Genomic DNA, 19,474 nt, shown 5'->3' with positions numbered 1-19,474 from the left:
GACATAGCGGAACACATGTACTGAGTTAGCCTCAACAGTCATGGTGTTCCTTACACCTTCCCATTTCTTTCTCGAGGATCTCGCACAAAACTTGTTTTCCCAAGAGTCCCATGATCTCTGCTTCTAGGGCAAGTTGTTCTTCCGGTGACCTCTTGTGAGATGCCATTATGAAGGTCTGACGTGGGAGATGGACTAAGGGTACCGTCACACAGTGGCATTTTGATCGCTATGACGGCACGATTCGGGACGTTCCAGCGATATCCTTACGATCTCGCTGTGTCTGACACGCTCCTGCGATCAGGGACCCCGCTGAGAATCGTACGTCGTAGCAGATCGTTTGAAACTTTCTTTCGTCGCTGGATCTCCCGCTGACATCGCTGAATCGGCGTGTGTGACGCCGATTCAGCGATGTCTTCACAGGTAACCAGGGTAAACATCGGGTTACTAAGCGCAGGGCCGCGCTTAGTAACCCGATGTTTACCCTGGTTACCAGCGTAAACGTAAAAAAAAAAAAAACAGTACATACTTACCTTCTGCTGTCTGTCCCCGGCGCTCTGCTTCTCTGCACTCCTCCTGCATCCTGTGTCAGCGCCAGCCAGCCGGAAAGCACAGCGGTGACATCACCGCTGTGCTTTCCGGCCGCTGTGCTCACAGTCAGTGCAGGAAAGCAGAGCGCCGGGGACAGACAGCGGTAGGTAAGTATGTACTGTTTGTTTTTTTACTTTTACGATGGTAACCAGGCTAAACATCGGGTTACTAAGCGCGGCCCTGCGCTTAGTAACCCGATGTTTACCCTGGTTACCAGGGGACTTCGGGATCGTTGGTCGCTGGAGAGCTGTCTGTGTGACAGCTCTCCAGCGACCAAACAGCGACGCTGTAGCGATCGACATCGTTGTCGTATCGCTGCAGCGTCGTTTCAGTGTGACGGTACCCTAAGTCTATCTTCAGACCCCCCTTAACAATATACAAGACCCAGCGACTGGGGGAGATGTTCACGGAGGCAGGGGGAAAGAGGGAGAGCCTTACCCCTACAGCTGACCTGGCGTCATTGGGAAGGCTTTTTGGAAGATGTAGAGGGCCCGCCGAACATAAAACCGGACTTCTGCCCTTGAATGCCCACTTCCTTCTCTCTCCCAGAGGACGCCCCCTATTAAATTTTCTCCTCCAAAAGGAAGCTTTCCTAGCATCAGTAGGGAATCCAGGAAAGCCCTTCTTTTTGTCTTGGGCTATTTCCTCTCCTCTCATTTGTTACCAAAAAGAAATTGTCCATTGCATGGAATGAAACACCAGGACAGGTATTTAGCCATAAGGTCCCTCTGGCCACATTTGATAGACCTACTGACCAAGCCACTAGCCTCACAGAGTCTGCAGAAATGTCCGCAAGAAATGTGCTCCGTGTAACAGGGGCATATTAGCCAGGAATTCTGGGAAGCGATCCAGGGTCTATTTATAGTCCTATCTGTACATTGATGGCGCGGTAGGTAATGGCGCTTGCTCGATAGTGAAGGGCAGTGACGTCAGGTGGCTTGGCGTCTCACGTAACTGATCCACTCCCCCGTCCGATGCGTCAGGACAAGGGGCCCCCCGTGTCAGGACAAGGGGCGGAGCTAGCCAGGCTACAGACAGAGACTCCCTTACCAACTACGGAGGAGAGCGCTCACCGCAAAAGGGGGAGGTGAGGGGGCCGATCTTACTGATAATCCGTCTCCACGGTGACTGACTATCTAAGTTATACAGAGAGCTGTCACCAACAAAGGAGGATATAGAGAAAAAAGGGAAAAGAAAGAAAAAAAGAGCATTAAGGGTATGTGCACACGTCAGGATTTCTTGCAGAAATTTTCCTGACAAAAACGGACATTTCTGCCAGAAATCAGCATGTGGTTTTTTTCCGTGTTTTTGACGCGTTTTTTGTGCATGTTTTGTGCGTTTTTTCCCAAATGCATAGAATTGCGGGAAAAACGCCGAAAATCCGCAAAAATAATGAACAAGCTCATTTTTTTACCGCGATGCGTTTTTTTCACATCCATGTGCACAAAACATGCAGAATGCATTCTAAATGATAGAATACATAATGCATGCATTTTTAATGAGTTTTTATAGCGTTTTTAGTTCAAAAAAAGTGAAAAAAACGCGAAAAAACCTGAACGTGTGCACATAGCCTTACTCTCACTAGATGATAAAGTGAGTAGAAGTAAGGTGCAAACTAAATATAAATACGACGATAGCAGGATAAATCTGAAACTCTCAGTGGAAAGTTATTGGGCAACAACCCAGAAAACAGATTTAATGATAAATGTTCTGTAACTAAATAGAAGGGTAGAAGATAGCTCTAAATCATCAATAAATAGGCAACAGTCCACATAACAACTAATATCAAAACAGGTTAATGATTGATGGGCTGTGACTTATGAGTATTATGGGCCCATCAAATTGGGACCCAATTTACTCCTGCCCATTGTGACTAATGTGAAGCATCATTACGAAGAGAGAGTGATGCACACTTCTATGTGAATTAGGGCTTCATATTAAAATATATTGTGATGAATAAGTACTCAATATACAATTACTGAACTAGAAAAGTGAAAAAAGACAAAAATAGTAATACAAAATATTAAAGAGAGAATATATTACAATATTAGGTTATATATATATATATATATCATATTACATAATTAGGTGATTGCCGGCCATATGATGTCATGATCTCCAGGGGTTTTAACAACCTGCTGGAAACAGATGTCTATTGTAAGGACATGACTGTAAATTCACTTCTGCATGCATCCTTTTCACATCCTCAGCCGTTATTGAATGAAATACCAACTAGTCAATTCTTATGCGTCAGAAGAATATGCTCTAATGATCACCTCTTTCAGAAGCAGGCGGATGAACTGGCAATGCGATTTGAAGATAGAAGCTATTCTAAAAAAAAGTATTAAAAATGGCCTCAAGGGAGCAACAGCAGAAAAGAGGAATGATTTGTTACAGTCTAAGTCCAAAAAACAGAGTGAACAAAAGGTGAGATTTATTTCAAAGTACACTGAAAAATGGTCAGATATGAGACATGCTCTAAATAAATATTGGCCTATATTAAAAACAGACCACACCATCACGAAACATGTGAGTGATGTCCCCTCCATCACCTATTAAACAGCTAGAAATTTGAAAGATATACTTGTTCACAGTTAACACACAGGTGAAGAAGTGGACAGGGCCTTTGGTTCAAGAAGACCCAAGTGGGGATTTTATCCATGTATGCATTGTATAGCCTGTCCCAACATGCAAAGAGCCCTAACATATAAATCTGGTGATGGAACTGAGAATTTTACAATCACTCAGCATATAACATGCAATACTGTGGGTGTTGTATATTATGCAATGTGTCCGAACGACAAAATATATGTAGGTCTAACATCTAGACCTTTACAAATGCGAGTGAGAGAACATGTTAGGGACATAAATATTGCCAAAGATGCTATGATAGTCTCGGATTTAAAACCGATACCAAGACATTTCAAACTCCACCACAATTGCGAATCCAAACTCCTCAAAGTGATTGGAATCGATGAGGTCTTTATCAGTCAGAGAGGATGTAACTGGCGAAAAAATCTGGCTCAACTAGAAGCCAAATGGATATTCAAGATTGGATCAGTTCAGCCCAGTGGGTTAAACGAAATTTTAAGCTTTGCCCCTTTCCTTTAAAAATTTTTTTTAGGGTGTTAATATCTATTTATGTCTTCTCCTTGTTATTAACACGTTTTTAACTTTAGTCTTTTACTTTTCAGAATTCACCTATTTATCCTTCCATACTTACCACCAATTGATGGTCTGGATGACACTCCTGTCTCTGGATTGGGGCGAAGGAGGTGTGAGTTCACCTGCAGCTGTCCTCCATGTTGCCCTTGGGTGGAAGATTCTCTTTCTAAGAAGAAAGAAAGAAAAACAATGAAGTGATAGGGACTTATTAATTTGGCTTTTTTCTTCCTCTATCTGTCTTATCTGGTGGCAGCATCTTCTCCATTTATATTTATTATTACAATTTCTCTGTTTTCACTCGGTGAAGTCCACTAGCATATGTAATAATCATGAGCCAGCAATCACTTAATTATGTATTATCACATATAAATAACCTAATATTGTAATAGATTCTCTCTTTAATATTTTGTATTACTATGTTTGTCTTTTTTCACTTTTCTAGTCCCAGTAATTGTATACTGAGTACTTATTCATCACAATATATTTTGATATGAAGCCCTAATTCACATAGTGTGCATCACTCTCTCTTTGTCTAACTCCTGTGCCTGCTGCTAAAGAGAAATGAATATGCACTGCATTACATGCCCATTGGCCTGGAGGGCAATGAATATTCATTTCTCTTTAAAAGCATCTTGGTATGATTGGTCCCCATGCCCAGTCCTAGTATGCATGCCCCATCCATATGATTAGCCCCCACTCCCATCCTGGTATGCATGGCTCCATCAGAAAACATTTTAAAAAAAAAAATATTAAGCCATGTCCACACATTGCAGATTGTATGGGTTTTTGCCGAGTTTTTTCGCAGTGAAATCGTGGGAAAAAGCATACATTGAATTCAAAGGGATTCCGCAATGCTGTGCTAATGCTTATTTTTCAGCGGCAGAATCGCATCACGGAAAAATACGCAGCATGCTCATTCTTTGTGCGGAATCGCGGCGATTCCGCACACATAAGAATGCATTGATCCGTTACTTCCCGCATGGATCATGTGCGGTTGATACACAGTAGTGGAGGAGAGGAGACTCTCCTCCAGGCCCAAAAAAAGAATTAAAATAAAAAATAGTTATATACTCACCTTCCAGCGTCCCCCGCAGGCTTCCCGCTCCTCATGATGCTTCCGTTCCCAGTGATGCCTCGTGACAATGACCTGTGATGACGTAGCGGTCTTGCGTGATCCTACGTCATCTGGGATCATTGCCGCGAGGCATTACTGGGATCGGGAGCTGCTGGGAGCATCACGAGGAGCAGGAAGGTTGTTGGGGACACCGGAAGGTGAGAATATCACGATTTTTTTTTTAACATTATATCTTTTTACTATTGATGCTGCATAGGCAGCATCAATAGTAAAAAGCTGGTCACACTTGTCAAACACTATGTTTGACAAGTGTGACCAATCTGTCAATTTTTCCAAGCGATACTACAGATCATTTGCAAAACGCTAGCATTCTGCAAGCTAATTACGCTTACAAAAGCTAGTGTTTAGCGGGAATATGCATGCGGGGGGCCATGCATACCAGGATAGGGATGAGGGGGGCCATGCATACCAGGATAGGTATGAGGGGGGCCATGCATACCAGGATAGGGATGAGGGGGGCCATGCATACCAAGATAGGGATGAGGGGACCATGCATACCAGGATAGGGATGAGGGGGGCCATGCATACCAGGATAGAGATCAGGGGGCCATGCATACCAGGATAGGGATGAGGGGGGCCATGCATACCAGGATAGGGATGAGGGGACCATGCATACCAGGATAGGGATGAGGGGGGCCATGCATACCAGGATAGAGATGAGGGGGCCATGCATACCAGGATAGGGATGAGGGGGGCCATGCATACCAGGATAGGGATGAGGGGGCCATGCATACCAGGATAGGGATGAGGGGGGCCATGCATACCAGGATAGGGATGAGGGGGGCCATGCATACCAGGATAGGGATGAGGGGGGCCATGCATACCAGGATAGGGATGAGGGGGGCCATGCATACCAGGATACGGATGAGGGGACCATGCATACCAGGATAGGGATGAGGGGGGCCATGCATACCAGGATAGGGATGAGGGGGGCCATGCATACCAGGATAGGGATGAGGGGACCATGCATACCAGGATAGGGATGAGGGGACCATGCATACCAGGATAGGGATGAGGGGACCATGCATACCAGGATAGGGATGAGGGGGGCCATGCATACCAGGATAGGGATGAGGGGACCATGCATACCAGGATAGGGATGAGGGGGGCCATGCATACCAGGATAGGGATGAGGGGGGCCATGCATACCAGGTTAGGGATGAGGGGGGCCATGCATACCAGGATAGGGATGAGGGGGGCCATGCATACCAGGATAGGGATGAGGGGACCATGCATACCAGGATAGGGATGAGGGGGGCCATGCATACCAGGATAGAGATGAGGGGGCCATGCATACCAGGATAGGGATGAGGGGACCATGCATACCAGGATAGGGATGAGGGGGGTCATGCATACCAGGATAGGGATGAGGGGACCATGCATACCAGGATAGGGATGAGGGGGGCCATGCATACCAGGATAGGGATGAGGGGACCATGCATACCAGGATAGGGATGAGGGGACCATGCATACCAGGATAGGGATGAGGGGGGCCATGCATACCAAGATAGGGATGAGGGGACCATGCATACCAGGATAGGGATGAGGGGGGCCATGCATACCAGGATAGGGATGAGGGGGGCCATGCATACCAGGATAGGGATGAGGGGGGCCATGCATACCAGGATAGGGATGAGGGGACCATGCATACCAGGATAGGGATGAGGGGGCCATGCATACCAGGATAGGGATGAGGGGGGCCATGCATACCAGGATAGAGATGAGGGGGCCATGCATACCAGGATAGGGATGAGGGGGGCCATGCATACCAGGATAAGGATGAGGGGGGCCATGCATACCAGGATAGGGATGAGGGGGGCCATGCATACCAGGATAGGGATGAGGGGGGCCATGCATACCAGGATAGAGATGAGGGGGCCATGCATACCTGGATAGGGATGAGGGGGCCATGCATACCTGGATAAGGATGAGGGGGGCCATGCATACCAGTATAGGGATGATGGATCCATGCATACCAGGATAGGGATGAGGGAGGCCATGCATACCAGGATAGGGATGAGGGGGGCCATGCATACCAGGATAGGGATGAGGGGGGCCATGCATACCAGGATAGAGATGAGGGGGGCATGCATACCTGGATAGGGATGAGGGGGCCATGCATACCAGGAGTGGGATTATGGATCCATACATACCAGGATAGGGATGAGGGGAGGCATGCATACCAGGATAGGGATGAGGGGGCCATGCATACCAGGAGTGGGATTATGGATCCATACATACCAGGATAGGGATGAGGGGGCCATGCATACCAGGAGTGGGATTATGGATCCATACATACCAGGATAGGGATGAGGGGGGCATGCATACCAGGGGGGTAGGGATGACTTTTGAATGCAAAATCTGATGGAATAATTAGCGGATGCCTAGTCGCGGTTTAAGAGCCCCTGATGTGCCTAAACAGTGGAAACCCCATAAGTGACACCATTTTGGAAACTATATCAAATAAAGAAAGACCAAGCATACTACCATATAAAAAAATGCCTTAATAGAGTAGGGGTGCAAATTCAGTGGTAAATAAGACATGACCATGAGAAAAAAGCACCACTGCAAATTATGCACACCACAAAAATATATATGATAAATAGAAAAAGGTTTTTTTTGGCACACTACACAATGTATTAAAACATACTTAAAATCAACAAAAACCATGTCCACTCAGAACAAAATACATATTATAATGCCCAATATACACTACAATGCATGAACAATTCCATTTTAAACCTACTGGCTCATGAGGCTAGTGTGCAGCCCTACAACAAAAACATGGATCATCCCAGCACAGGATTCCCCAAGGTGAGAAAAAATCCCGACCATAAGTCCCCAGAGGATGGCTCTACAAAGTATGAAAAAAACATCTAGACAGTGGGACAAAGAAGCCCAATTAGGCCAGAGAAGTTTTAAGGGTTAAATTACCCAATGTTCAGCACATGAGTGAGAGCAAAGTCCCCGTCTTCCAGAGCCGAGTGAAAGAGAGATCGTGAGCTGGAACGCAAGCTCTGATAGAGCTTGCGTTCCAATTCGCGCAGGCGCACTTCGGCGCCAAGTAAACATACTGTTGTCGTGCGCATTCACTTAATGGAGCGTCGGGTTCAGCTCCTCCGGTGCACACCGGTTAACTATCAGGTATGATATCATTTCTATTTAAACACAGGTTGGCGTGCGCACCACTACTTCCCCTGACGAAGCCCTATCGGCTAGGGGGACGCACGTGGGGCTCTCTTCCACTCAGCTCCAGAAGACGGGGACTTTGCTCACGAACCAATGCAAAGCTGGACCAGGAACTGAGCATGGGACCACCAATGAGAAGTCGCCTCACGAGCATGCTCAGTAGAGCGAATCCTGGACTTAGTCTCAGGAGGGATCACTCGCTGCTGTCTATTATTAGTTACCATAGCTGAACCTGGAGAGGCAGCAGTAACCATGCACATAGACTGAGTCTGAGCAAGATGATGAGACTGATGTCTTTGCTGAGCAGCATCCACTGCGGTTGGGACTAAATGTGAGACTGCAGAGGAAGAGAAGGCTTGGGATCTATCCTGTGCAGAGGAAGAATTCCAATGCCTAACATCAGCTTTTTTTAATTTATCAAATGGCTGCAATGAAACAAAGAGTGAAAAGTTTAAAGGGGTCTGAATACTTTCCGTACCCACTGTAGTACTGTACAGCCACATATGGGGTATTTCTACATTCAGCAAAAATTGTGGGACAAATTCTGGTGCCATTTTTACCCATTTCCCAGTGTGAAAATAAACAACAACCACAGATTAAAAACAGTATGACCAAAGAAAAGTATACATATATGTATTGAATATTTAAAACAATTTATATTTATTAATACAAAGACAAACCAACTCCACAGTAATAAAATTACAAAACGTTGTAGGATACACTGGGATCAATATATGGTTATCAGAATGTATCAGACAATGTGTCTATAGTGCACATAATATTTTATAAAAAGGTGAAAAAATTATTAATGTGAAAATAATATATATATACCATCATAAATCACACAATTTATAAAGTGTAGGAACAAAGAAAAATTATTAGGTTTATTAGTGTAAAACTTCACACTATCACCAGAGCCATCGCCAGAGCCGCCGCCTCGCCATCGCCAGAGCCGCCACCTCGTCTTTGCCAGAGCCACCGCCTCTCCATCGCCAGAGCCACCGCCTCTCCATCGCCAGAGCCGCCGCCTCGCCCCTACCTTCTGCCTCTTCCCCACTATCCCATAGAATGTAAGTCCGCAAGGACAGGGTCCTCTCCCCTCTGTACCAGTCTGTCACTGTAAACTTGTTTACTGCAAACTGTATCTATAACTCTGTATGTAACCCCTTTCTTATGTACAGCACCATGGAATTAATGGTGCTATATAAGTAAATAATAATAATAGTAAAACTGACACAAAGTAAAAATTGGAAAAAATATATGTGTAAGAAACTACTGATTGTCAGGGTGCAAAATTGCAGATAATCACAAGGGGTCAGTGTATCCTCACATTGAGTAAGAAGACCAGAATCACAACATCTTGTACGATAAAAAAAGTTAACGCTCCAAACTCAAATAGAAAATAATAAAATAATAAGATAGAGTGGAACTTACAGGATAGTATAGTATGTGTCTGGTCTCCAGGAATGGCGCCCAACACCCGACGCGCGTTTCAGCACGTTGCCCCCTTACCTCCCAATATATTATATTTTTTAATACTTATGTCTATATATATATATATATATATATATATATATATATATATATATATATATATATATATATATATATATGTGTGTACTTATACCTAAATTGGATTAATATATTTGTTGGGATGTGCCCCTGACTCTTGCTAACCAGTGTGAAAATGTAAGATTTGGGGCTAACACAATCTTTGTGGTAAAGTATAAATTATTTTTTCTTCACTGCCCAATGGTATAAAATTCTGTGACACACCTGTTGTGTCAATGTGATCACTGCACCCCTAGGTGAATTCATTGAGTGGTTTAATTGGTAAAATAGGGTCACTTATGTGGGATTCTGCTGTTCTGGCACTTCAGGGGCTCTGTCAGTGTAACTTGGCACCCTCACACAAGTGCAGCAAAATCTGCACTGTAATATGGTGGTGCTACTTCCCTTCTGAGCTTTGCACTTTGCCTCAAAAGTAGTTTTTGACCACATATGGGGTATCGGTGAACTCAGGAGAAATTCCACAACAAACTTTGGGGTCCATTTTCTTCTTTTGCCCTTGTGAAAATACAAAATTTGTATTTAAAAAAGATTTTTATGGGAAAAATGTTGTTTTGTTTGTTTTCACAGCTTAATGTTATAAACTTCTGTGAAGCACCTGGGGGTTCAAGGTGCTCATTACACATCTAGATAAGTTCCATAAGGGGTTTAGTTACCAAAATGGTGTGACCAAGAGAGAAAAGCACCACTGCAAATTATGCACACCACAAAAATGGTGTGCATAATGTGTGGTTGTTAATCTGTGGTTGTTTTTAATCTGTGGTTGTTGTTTATTTTCACACTGGGAAATGGGTAAAAATGGCACCAGAATTTGTCCCACAATTTTTGCTGAATGTAGAAATACCCCATATGTGGCTGTACAGTACTACAGTGGGTACGGAAAGTATTCAGACCCCTTTAAACTTTTCACTCTTTGTTTCATTGCAGCCATTTGATAAATTAAAAAAAGCTGGCATTGGAATTCTTCCTCTGCACAGGATAGATCCCAAGCCTTATCTTCCTCTGCAGTCTCACATTTAGTCCCAACCGCAGTGGATGCTGCTCAGCAAAGACATCAGTCTCATCATCTTGCTCAGACTCAGTCTATGTGCATGGTTACTGCTGCCTCTCCAGGTTCAGCTATGGTAACTAATAATAGACAGCAGCGAGTGATCCCTCCTGAGACTAAGTCCAGGATTCGCTCTACTGAGCATGCTCGTAAGGCGACTTCTCATTGGTGGTCCCATGCTCAGTTCCTGGTCCAGCTTTGCATTGGTTCGTGAGCAAGGTCCTGTCTGATTGGCAAAATCTATAAAAGGATCTTTGGTGCACCCATCAGGGTATGTGCACACGTCCGGATTTTTAGCGTTTTTTTTGCGGAATTTCGCTATAAAAACGCTATAATTCCGCATCAAAAACGCTAAAAATATGCATCCTATCATTTAGAATGCATTCCGGATTTTTTGTGCAGATGGATGCGTTTTTTACCGCAAAAAAAACCAATTCCGCAAAAAAAATGGACATGCTCATTCTTTTTGCGGATTTTTTGCGGATTTCTAAGGCAAAATGACTTTCAGGAAGAAAAAAAAACGCAAAAATTCCGCAAAAAATCCGCGCAAAAAAAAACGCGCAAAAAAACGCGAAAAATCTGCGCGGAAAAAAATGTGATTTTCTGCCAGAATTCTCCGGATTTTGTCAGGAAAAAAACCTGACGTGTGCACATACCCTCAATGTGCCAAGATCATTTATCTTCTGTGAGAGTGTGGAACCTAATGGTAGTGTGGACTTGTTTGCATGTGCACAGGGCAGGCCTAGAGCCTTTAGAATTCCGACACCTCCAGAGAGAAGATTGTTTGCATGGGTTCAGGGCTGGCATTTAGCCTTTAGAATTCCCGATTATCTGGAGAGGAGTTGTGTGTGCACCTGCTGTGTTTGAGTCCACTACCGATTCCTTTGCCTCTGTGAGGTAGTAAACACCTGTGAAGTTAAAAGGATTCTCGTTTAGCGCCATTATCACTCTGCGGCTGTGTGCCTATGAACACAGCACTGCTGCTGATCCTTTCCCATCGCTGTGTGCGATTGGCACAGCCACGTGCTTCTCCGGTGAGTGACATTTAACTCAGTGTGAGTCAGGTACGCTCGCTGCTTGTTTTTCCATTGTCCTCCTAGCTACAGTATACCATCTCTGCACAGTGGACCCTGGGTGGCGAACGCATTTTATTATTATATCTTATTTAGTGCGTTCAGCGGCCCCTAACAGTTCAATTTTTTTCTCATTAATGTACGCTCTGCACCCCATCTTGACTGAAAAAAAAACAGATGTAGAATTTTTTGCAAATGTATTAAAAAAGAAAAACTGAAATATCACATAAGTGTTCAGACCCTTTGCTCAGACACTCATATTGTCACATACTGTCCATTTCCTTGTGATCCTCTGAGATGGTCTACTCCTTTATTGGAGACCAGCTGTGTTTTATTAAAATGATAGGACTTGATTTGGTAAGGCACACACCTGTCTATATAAGATCTCACAGCTCACAGTGCATAACAGACCAAATAGGAATCATGAGGTCAAAGAAACTGGCCAAGGAGCTCAGAGACAGAATTGTGGCAAGGCACAGATCTGGCCAAGGTTACAACAGAACTTCTGCAGTACTCAAGGTTCCTAAGAGCACAGTGGCCACCATAATCCTTAAATGGAAGAAGTTTGGGACCACCAAAAGTCTTCCTAGACCTGCCCTTCCAAACTGAGCAATCGTGGGAGAAGAGCGTTGGTAAGAGAGGTAAAGAAGAACCCCAAGATCACTGTGGCTGAGCTCCACAGATGCCGTAGGGAGATGGGAGAAAGTTCCACAAAGTCAACTATCACTGCAACCCTCCACCAGTCGGGCCTTTATGGCAGAGTGGCCCGACGGAAGCGTCTCATCAGTGCAAGACATATGGAAGCCCGCATAGAGTTTGCTAAATAAAAAAAAAAAACACATGAAGGATTCTCAGACTATGAGAAATAAGATTCTCTGGTCTGATGAGATGAAGATAGACCTTTTTGGTGATAATTCTACGTGGTATGTGTGGAGAAAACCAGGCACTGCTCATCATCTGCCCAATACAATGCCAACAGTGAAACATGGTGGTGGCATGCTATCATGCTAGGGGTGTGTATTTCAGCTGCAGGGACAAGACAATTGGTTGTCATTGAGGGAAACATAAATGCGGCCAACGTACAGAGACATCCTGGATGAAAACCTCTTCCAGCATACTCTGGACCTCAGACATAGCCGAAGGTTCACCTTCCAATAAGGCTGGTTTCACATTTGCGGTTGTGTCAGCAGCATTTCGAACACATAAATCACCATGTCTCTTGATTTCCTATCTTTTACATTGTAGACGCAGGTGCATGCGTTAGCCTGCGTTTGCTTAGGCATGTGTATTTTCGAGGTGTGCGGCTGGGCGCGGTTAACGTACCATGTTAGAATTTTTGTAGCGGCAGTTTTCCTCCACCATATGCATGCGCACGCTTGCGGAAGGAGTGCGTTAAATAAACGCATTACAGTCTATGGGAACGCATGAGTATGGAAGGACTTGCGTTTGCGTACGCATGCGTTCTTATCAGTAAACATGTCTAGGAACTTGTTTTAAGCCACCCCCAAACAAACCTTACAAAAGAAGGTGTGGGCAGTGGAAGTCCATTACTCTTAAGACTCTGGAAGCGATACAAATATTGCAGCATATTTTTTGGAAGACTCTGACTAAATGTAAGTATACAACCTATATGTCTGCCTGTCTGTTTTCTACCTGCAGTCTGTAATAATCTCTGTCTCTCTTGCAGCATTCCTCATCATGTCCTCCACTGAAGATCAGAGCTCACAGAATGGACAGGAGACTGAAGTGAGTGCATTTACTACTGGTTGGTAAGTGTTCACTGTCGCTATATACGTGGCAAAATATTTTTGTTTTCCTTTTTACAGAACCCTTCCAGTGCAGCTGAGAAGGAGCAGCAGACTCAGGCCCAAGTTCTGGTGGCAAGACGGCGTGTAAGTATTCTTGACTGTTTTTATTTATTATTGACTGTTGTTGGTACTCTTGACTTTTTTATTTATTCTTGACTGTTTTTGGTTTAAGTGTTTTATGTTTCCATCAGTAATGTCTTTGTTTCATTTCTAGGTACCACAACGGGAGGAGGAATTTATTGATAACGACCTCCTCATCACCCTGGTGCAGGAGCGAGTTGCTTTGTGGGACACCCGAGAGCAGTAGTACTCGAACGCTGTGGTGATTCGGCGGCTAAGGAATGAGGTGGCCCAAGCGCCGATGAATGACTGGGACAACGCCAAGTCACGTGTCAGAAAGGCTTTTCGTAAGTATTGCACTGTGGTATCATGCAGCAGTGAACCTGAAGGCCGGGGTCACACAACCGTGTGTGATGCAAGAATCTCCTGCGACTATGCCACCAATTACACACTAAACATCAATACCTAGTTCTACTGCATACCACTGTATGGCCACCACCATGCCCAGTCCTGCCGCACACCACACCACAATGACGGGTGCTGCTGCAATCCACTCCACCACCACCATGCCGAGTCCTGCTCCTGCTCCCGGCACCAGCAGTAGGCTGCCTACAGATCCTGCACGGCTGCCTACCGCCACCAGCAGGCCGCGTGAAGAACCTGCATGGCTGTCCGCCGCCAGAAGAACCTGTGCGGCTGTCCGCCACCACCACCACTAGGCTGCTTGAAGAAAATGCACAGCTGTCCACCGACACCACCAGGCCGGGTCCAGTTCATACACGTCCTGCTGACTGCATTAATATATAGAAATGCAGACTGAAGAGACCATGGAGCTAATCCAATGTCACCTACCATAGCACTGACCTCAGAGAGAAGAGGTGTAGTGTAGGGTAAAGCATGGATTACCCAATTTGGTTAGAATCCAATCCCTGAATCATGCAATCTGCATGATACAGTGAGTGGATTATATAAAAACTGTAGTTGTGAACCGGTAATCACCTTATTAAGCTTTAAAAAAAAACATTCTAATATCGAGGGCTCTAGGAATAGGTGTTTAACCAGAGATATTTTATTGTCAGCAAACATTAAAGTACATTTTAATAATTACAGGTACATAACAATAAACAAGATTACAAGAACACTAAACCATGTCATCTTGCCAGGACAGACGTCCACTCTCAGAAACAAAGTAGTACGCAAATGTACTACTTCAACTGCTGTCCCGAGAGTGTTATGATGATAATCTGGCAATGGGTTACAAACACGGTTCATCAAGTTCAATGTTGAGTCCCTCTTTAGCCATTATATAGTTGTGCAGAACCACACACGCCTTGACCATCTCATTGACAGTCTCAATCTTCAGATTAATGGCTGTCCCTAAAAAGTGCCATTTTGAGACAAGGATATGAAAGGCACACTCAACAGTTCTTCGTGCCCCGGTCAGTCTGTAATTAAAGATCTTTTTTGTGTGGTTCAAGTCCCGACTGGAGTATGGTTTCAGGAGGTTTCTACACATCAGCAGACATTCCTCAGCAGGAATCGCTCTATGGAGCTGGGTGTCCTGCCTGCTGATGGCTCCTTGTACACAGTCCAGCAATTCCATGAAGCTGTCTTGAGACATTATCGTGTACTCGAAAAATGTATCTGGGTTTTCACGTAGCTCACTGTATAAGGAGTGGTAGGCTCCACGGCTCTGTAGGAGTTCAAGAATCGGGTGCTGTCAAAAGCGCCAATGCCATCTTCTCTGTTTTTCTCTTTTCTGCTCTTGCTCACAAGCAAATGCAAAGGAAAGAAACAAATTGACATCCAAATCCAGATTCCGATAGAAACTTTCCATGCGAAAATCCATCTTGACACAGGATACAGGAGCAAAATGTGAGGATTTCATCTGTACAAGGGTTTAGATAGAGAAATTCCATCAGCCACGCCCATTTGGTGTGGCTTGTTTCAAGGAAATTTTCCTTGAAAAATTTTTTCCTATCAAACGCATGAGCATAAAAAAACAGGAACGCTTGCAAAAACGCATGCAAGGTGCTGACGTCTCAGTCTCTGGCCCAAAAACCCAGTTACCCTTCGGGGTTCAGGAAAAATTGGGTGGTTGAACCAACAATTCTGTATATGCGTTTTGTGATGAAATAATTTTAGGGGTATGCATTGAAACTATTGTAACTGTTACTGCGGCTCGGATAGAAAGAGAGAAAAGAAAATAAGAGATTCTATTTATGCCTATACTTAAGTTTTGGGAAATTTATAGGAATCCACAGTTGCATTTCTATGGCCATTATTGGTCAATGGTTCTAGACCCAATTGCAATTTCAGTTGATTATAGGCATTGCAGGTATACTTTACGGTCCAATGGTAATCTGTATTTAATGAATCTAAACACTCGAGAAGTGTCAAAAAATCGTATGGCGTTTATATGGCGTCACTTAAATTCCTTTCATGGAACATTAGGGGATTGGGAAATGCCAGGAAACGGAATATTGTTAGCCGGAGTATTACCACAGCAGCGCGTGTTACTTCATATAAGCAGCAGAATCCAACGTAAGGCAAACTGTGTTTAATATATGCAGCTTGAACTGGAACAAAATAAGAAAGCTTTGACAGTAACTACCGATATAATCTAGTCCATGTAACACATGTCTCTCTGTGAAGGAAACAGCAGCAGAATGATGCAATCAGTGAGAGTCCTCTGACCTTTTTGTACAAACTTTAACAATCACAGCATAGCTGACAAATGAACACTCATAGACATTCAATGCAGACTACAACAGGAATGGAGTTGTTGCATTTAAACTTATTCCAACACCCCCACTCAACAACTGCTTATCCTGTTAGTCCCATTGCAGTTCTGAATTCTTCAAACTTGGCTCTTGACAATGGCTTTGTCAAAACATCTGCTAACATCTTGTCAGATTCACAGTAAACAAACTTTAGAACTTCACGCTCTACTAAGTCACGCAAGTGATGATGTTTAACATCAATGTGCTTTGTTCTTGCACTTATCCTTTCACTGCTGGCGAGCTTGATACATCCTTGGTTGTCCTCATAGATAACAGTTGGTTCAGCTAGTGGTTTGCCGAATTCTTCCAAAAGTTGCTTCAACCAAATTAACTCTTGACTTGCATGAGCAGCTGATGTATATTCTGCTTCTGTAGAAGACAATGCAACTGACACTTGTTTTCTACTGGACCATGAGATTGAAGTGTGTCCTAACTTGAACAAGTAACCACTTGTTGATCTTCGATCACTTGAGTCTCCAGCCCAATCTGCATCTACATATCCTCTGAGAATTAGATCTCCTGATGCAGAAATCTTTAGACTTAACTCTTGGGTTGCCTTAAGATACTGAAGAAGTCTCTTAATTGCATTCCAATCTCTTTGGCGTGGCTTGCTTACACGTCGGCAGAGAATTCCCACTGTGGCTGAGATATCTGGACGGGTTGTGGTTGCTATGTATAGAAGTGCCCCCACTGCTTGTCTGTAACTGTCATTTGTGGGTAGCAGATCTTCTTCTCCTTCCAATTTTAGGTAAGATGGATCCATTGGAGTTGATATGCCTTTGGCTTCTGACATTCCAAACTGGTTTAGAACTGTGGAGATTTTAGAATTTTGATTAAGAAGAAAACTTCCATCTTCCTCTCTCTGGATTTGGATTCCCAAATAGTATGTCACATCTCCAAGGTCCTTGGTCTCGAAATGCTTGTTCAGAATTTGACCTAGTTTTGAAATTTCTCTCTCTTCTTGATGCGCTATTATTACATCATCCACATATAGAATAACATACATCCAATCTTGTGATACACCTTTTGTATACAAACATGGATCCGCTTGAGACCTTTTAAATCCTTCGTCGATTAACACTTTGTTCATCTTAGTGTTCCATGCTCTTGCTGATTGCTTAAGGCCGTAGAGAGATTTTTGCATTCTGCAAACAAGGTTCTCTTTACCCCTTTTAACATAGCCTTCTGGTTGAGTCATGTACAGCTCTTCTTCAATGTCTCCATGTAGAAAGGCTGTTTTGATGTCAAAATGTCTTACTTTCATCTGCTGAACAGCAGCTATGGATAATAAAGTTCTGAATGTAGTTTGCTTGGCAACTGGAGCAAAAGTAGCATCATAATCTTCACCATATTTTTGTGAATATCCTTTTGCGACCAATCTTGCTTTAAAACGGTGAACATTACCTTCGGAGTCATATTTGTTCTTAAAGACCCACTTACATCCAATTGCTTTCTTGCCTTGAGGTAGCTCTGTGAGCTCCCATGTTTTGAGCTTATGAAGGGATTCCATTTCTTCATCAGCAGCTTTTATCCATTTTTGCTTCTTATGAATAGGCAGTTTTTGCATTTCCTGCCATGACTGTGGCTCTTCTTCTGGAATTGATCTGACCATATAAGAAAGGCGTTTAGCTGGAATTCCTTTATTTGATCTTTCTGATCTTCTGATCTCCTGAGGTTGGCTTGGTTCTTCTGTTTCTTTTTCAGTACTTTCAGAGCATATCCAGACTTCAGTATTTTCTTTGAGATTCTCTTCAATGTCTGGAATCACTGACTGAAATTCTTGTTCCTTAGGTTGAATTATTTGCGTAACCTCATGAAATTTGAGCGATACTGAGTTTTCATCAATCACTACATCTCTGCTGATTGTTACTGTGTTGGTCTGTGGGTGCAGGATTCTGTATCCTTTCTGAGTTTCACTGTACCCCACAAGAACTCCTTCCTTTGCATGAGATTCCCACTTAGAACGTTTTTCTTTGGGAACATGCAGCACGTCTTTAACTGGGATTTTTCTGACTTGTGCTGAGGATTGAACTTGACAATGGAGATAACCATCTCCTATTCCTTCTGATGTCATATAGTGACCATTAGCTAAAATTACCTTTTCAGACTTGCTTTCATCTAGATTAATGAAGAAATCTTTATCACGTGTCATGTGAGCAGTCGCTCCAGAGTCAATACACCAAACATGGTTTGCATATGGGCTTGTGCTGACCCCAAATGCAGTCGCAATACATGCATCTTCCTTCTTTACAGCTGTTTTAACCTTTTGATGACTGTCCTGCTTTTTAAACTGATTCATTCTTGCTTTCCACACTCTGCAGTCTGCTTTAAGGTGACCAGGCTTTTTACAGACAAAACATTCACGAGTTTCCTTTAAATGACTCTGAGCTTTAGAAAAGTACTGTGTCTTTAATGCTGCTTCTGCTTTGCATATATTATTGCTAATAGTCTCTGACTTTCTCTTGTATTCATCTGCAAGTTTCCCTTTCACATATTCTAGTGTGAGTTCATCATCTGGTCTGGCATCTAATGCAGTCACAAGCGTGTCATAACTTTCTGGAAGACCACTTAATAGTAATGCAGCAACATGAAAATCTTTAATTTCTTCACCAATACCCCTTAGGCGCTCCACAATCTCTAGGGTGTTTCTGATATAGTCCTGCATATGCTGGCCATCACTTAATTTAGACTGATACAGCTTTCTCATAAGATATAGCTTATTGCTGAGATTTGACCTTTCATGCACTTTCTGTAATTCTTCCCACATTTTCTTTGCAGTATCACATTTGCATACATGTACAATCTGGTTATCATCTATGCTGAGGGAAATAGTGCTTTGTGCTTTCTGATCAGTCTCTAGCCAATCACCCGGTACTGGGTCAGGCACAGGCTGTTCAATACATTTCCATGTACCCTCTCTTATAAGTAACATCTTTACCTTGAATTTCCAGGAGCTGTAATTGTGATTTGTGAGACTTGGCACTGTGTACTTCACTGCATTCCTTTCTGTAGACATTCTTGTCTCTTGTACCTTTTTTTTTTTTTTGTTTGTTACT

This window comes from Ranitomeya imitator, chromosome 1, assembly GCF_032444005.1.
Source record: "Ranitomeya imitator isolate aRanImi1 chromosome 1, aRanImi1.pri, whole genome shotgun sequence".
Taxonomy (NCBI): domain Eukaryota; kingdom Metazoa; phylum Chordata; class Amphibia; order Anura; family Dendrobatidae; genus Ranitomeya; species Ranitomeya imitator.
Note: the sequence above shows the minus strand (reverse complement) of the source record.